The sequence below is a fragment of the Arachis ipaensis genome, chromosome B1 (assembly GCF_059453495.1).
Source record: "Arachis ipaensis isolate K30076 ecotype BB chromosome B1, ASM5945349v1, whole genome shotgun sequence".
NCBI lineage: Eukaryota > Viridiplantae > Streptophyta > Magnoliopsida > Fabales > Fabaceae > Arachis > Arachis ipaensis.
Window position 1 is genome coordinate 109644188 of NC_142436.1, and position 4386 is coordinate 109648573.

The 4386-nt window shown below is 35.0% G+C and overlaps 1 non-coding gene across 1 annotated transcript; it reads right to left on the reverse strand.

The window, feature by feature from the left end:
• Positions 1–3458: 3458 nt before the first annotated feature.
• LOC148577879 (small nucleolar RNA R71) lies at positions 3459–3566 on the reverse strand. Its single transcript, XR_015903620.1, has one exon. It is a non-coding gene; the product is annotated as a small nucleolar RNA R71 (small nucleolar RNA).
• Between the last annotated feature and the right edge of the window lie 820 nt (positions 3567–4386).

A 4386-nucleotide genomic window follows, 5' to 3' on the forward strand; every position in this document is an offset into this window, starting at 1 on the left:
TGTATTAGACATCCTGGATCCTGGATTGTATTTTGATCCTGTGATCACGTTTTGGGGGCTGGCCATCTCGGCCATGCCTGGACCTTTCACTTATGTAATTTTAACGGTAGAGTTTCTACACTCCATAGATTAAGGTGTGGAGCTCTGCTGTTCCTCAAAGATTAATGCAAAGTACTACTGTTTTCTATTCAATTCATCTTATTTCGCTTCTAAGATATCCATTCGCACCCAAGAACGTGATGAAGGTGATGATTATGTGTGACGCTCATCACCATTCTCCCCTATGAACACGTGCTTGACAAACACTTCTGTTCTACATGAAATAAGCTAGAATGAATATCTCTTAGATCTCCTAACCAGAATCTTCGTGGCGTAAGCTAGAATGATGGCGGCATTCAAGAGAATCCGGAAAGTCTAAACCTTGTCTGTGGTATTCCGAGTAGGATTCAATGATTGAATGACTGTGACGAGCTTCAAACTCGCGATTGTTGGGCGTTAGTGACAGACGCAAAAGGAGGGTGAATCCTATTCCAGCATGATCGAGAACCGACAGATGATTAGCCGTGCTGTGACAGAGCATGTGAGCATCTTTTTCATTGAGAGGAGGGGATGTAGCCACTGACAACGGTGATGCCCTTGCATAAAGCCAGCCATGGAAAGGAGTAAGACTGATTTTGGATGAAGATAGCAGGAAAGCAGAGGTTCAGAGGAATGAAAGAATCTCTATTTGCTTATCTGAAACTCTCACCAATGATTTACATAAGTATTTCTATCCCTATTCTATTAACTATTATTCGAAAACACCATTATCAATGTATATCTGCCTAACTGAGATTTGCAAGGTGACCATAGCTTGCTTCATACCGACAATCTCCGTGGGATTCGACCCTTACTCACGTAAGGTATTACTTGGACGACCCAGTGCACTTGCTGGTCAGTTACACGGAGTTGTGAACCATGGTTTTGGCATCATGTTTTTGGCGCCATTACCAGGGAAAGAAAGAGCAATGAATTTTACATAATTAAAGTGTAATCACGATTCCGCGTACCAAGTTTTTGGCGCCGTTGCCGGGGATTGTTCGAGTTTGGACAACTGACGGTTCATCTTGTTGCTCAGATTTGGTAATTTCCTTTTTGTTTTATTTTCAAAAATTTTTCAAAAAAATCTTTCAAAAATTTCTTCCTTGTTTTCGAAAAAAAAAATTTCTTTTAAAATAAAAATGTTTTCAAAAATATATTTTTCTTCAGAATTTTTAAGAATGAATTCTAGTGTTGCATGAAGCATGCTAAAGCCTGGCTGGCTGTAAAGCCATGTCTAAATTCTTTTGGACTCAGGTTTTGGCTTAAAATTGAATGAATTACACTCATATTTTTACTAAAGCTTGGCTGGCTATTAAGTCATGCCTGACCCTTTGATTGGAGCTTTAGACTAACATGGCAAGATTCTTGGAATTCATATTAAAAATTTTGGAATCCTTATTTTTCTTTTTCAATCAATTTTCGAAAAATACCAAAAAAAAATCATAAAATCATAAAAATCAAAAATATTTTTTGTGTTTCTTGTTTGAGTCATGAGTCATGTCATAAGTTTGGTGTCATTTGCATGTGCATCTTGCATTTTTCGAAAATTTCATGCATTCATAGTGTTCTTCATGATCTTCAAGTTGTTCTTGGTAAGTCTTCTTGTTTGATCTTGATGATTTTTTGTTTTGTGTCTTTTCATGTTTATCATATGCATTCTTGAATCTTAGAGTCTAAACATGAAAGATTTCTAAGTTTTGTGTCTTACATGTTTTCTTTGCATAAAAAATTTTTCAAAATATATTCTTGATGTTCATCTTGACATTCAAAGTGTTCTTGGTGTTCATCTTGACACTCATATCATTCATGCATGCATTCATTGTTTTGATTCAAAATTTTCATGCATTGAGTCTTTTTGTTGTTTTTCTCTCTCATCATAAAAAAAATTCAAAAAAATCAAAAAAATATCTTTCCCTTTTTCTCTCATCAAATTCGAAAATTTGGATTGACTTTTTCAAAAATTTTAAAATCAAGTTTTTTCTTATGAGTCAAATCAAATTTTCAATTTGAAAATCTTATCTTTTTCAAAATCTTTTTCAAAAATCAAATCTTTTTCAAAATTCTTAGTTATTTTCGAAAATTCCAAAAATATTTTTCAAAAATCCTTTTCTTATTTTTATATCAAATTTTCGAAAATAACATAATCAATTAATGTTTTGATTCAAAAATTTAAAGTTTGTTACTTGCTTGTTAAGAAAGATTCAAACTTTAAGTTCTAGAATCATATCTTGTGATTTCTTGTGAATCAAGTCATTAATTGAGATTTTAAAAATCAAATCTTTTTTCAAAAACTAATTTCTATCATATATTTTCAAAAATATCTTCTTATCTTTTTCAAAAATTTGATTTCAAAATATCTTCTCTAACTTCCTAACTTCTTATCTTTTCAAAAGTGGTTTTCAAAATTTGTTTCAACCAACTAACTAATTTTTTGTTTGTTTCTTAACTTTTTCAAAACTACCTAACTAACTCTCTCTCTCTCATTTTCGAAAATATCTTCCCCCTTTTTCAAAATTTTTTTTAATTTATTAATTATTTTAATTTTTAATTTTTAAATCTTAATTTTCGAAAATTACTAACATTTTTCAAAATCTATTTTCAAAAATCACTAACTCTTTTTCAAAAATCATTTTCGAAAATTCCTTCTCTCTCATCTTATTCTATTTATTTATTCATCTACTAACATCTCATCTCACATCTCTGCCATCCTCACAGTTGTGTTTCTTCCATTATATTACATTCTTTGTCTTCCCCTCTTCTTCTACTCACACAGGGATCCCTATACTGTAGTATAAAGGATCTCTATTATTATTATTATTTTTCTGTGCCCTCTTCTTTGTCATATGAGCAGGAGCAAGGATAAGAACATTCTTATGGAAGCAGATCCAGAACCTGAAAGGACTCTGAAGAAAAAATTAAGAGAAGCTAAAATACAACAATCCAGAGATAACCTTTCAGAAACTTTCGAACAGGAAGAGGAGATGGCAGCCGAAAATAATAATAATGTAAGGAAGATGCTTGGTGACTTTACTGCACCTAATTCCAATTTACATGGAAGAAGCATCTCCATTCCTGCCATTGGAGCAAACAACTTTGAGCTGAAACCTCAATTAGTTTCTCTGATGTAGCAGAACTATAAGTTTCATGGACTTCCATCTGAAGATCCTTTTCAGTTCTTAACTGAATTCTTGCAGATATGTGATACTGTTAAGACTAATGGAGTAGATCCTGAAGTCTACAGGCTCATGCTTTTCCCTTATGCTGTAAGAGACAGAGCTAGATTATGGTTGGATTCTCAACCCAAAGACAGCCTGAACTCTTGGGATAAGCTGGTCATGGCTTTCTTAGCCAAGTACTTTCCTCCTCAAAAGCTGAGCAAGCTTAGAGCTGATGTTCAAACCTTCAGACAAAAAGAAGGTGAATCCCTCTATGAAGCTTGGGAAAGATACAAACAGTTGACCAAAAAGTGTCCTTCTGACATGCTTTCAGAATGGACCATCCTGGATATATTCTATGATGGTTTATCTGAGCTATCAAAGATGTCACTGGACACTTCTGCAGGTGGATCCATTCACCTAAAGAAAACGCCTGCAGAAGCTCAAGAACTCATCGACATGGTTGCTAATAACCAGTTCATGTACACTTCTGAAAGGAATCCTGTGAGTAATGGGACGCCTATGAAGAAGGGAGTTCTTGAAGTTGATACTCTGAATGCCATATTGGCTCAGAATAAAATATTGACTCAGCAAGTCAATATGATCTCTCAGAGTCTGCATGGAATGCAAGCTGCATCCAACAGTACTCAAGAGGCTTCTTATGAAGAAGAAGCTTATGATCCTGAGAACCCTGCAATAGCAGAGGTGAATTACTTAGGTGAACCTTATGGAAACACCTATAACTCATCATGGAGAAATCATCCAAATTTCTCATGGAAGGATCAAAAGCCTCAACAAGGCTTTAATAATGGTGGAAGAAACAGGTTTAACAATAATAAACCTTTTTCATTATCCACTCAGCAACAGACAGAGAACTCTGCACAAAATACTTCTAATTTAGCAAATCTAGTCTTTGATCTATCCAAGGCCACTGTGAGCTTCATGAATGAAACAAGGTCTTCTATTAGAAAATTGGAAGCACAAGTGGGCCAGCTGAGTAAAAGGATCACTGAAATCCCTCCCAGTACTCTCCCAAGCAATACAGAAGAGAACCCAAAAGGAGAGTGCAAGGCCATTGACATAAGCACCATGGCCGAACCTACAAGGGGAGTGGAGGACGTGAATCTCAAGGAGGAGGACCTGGGACGTC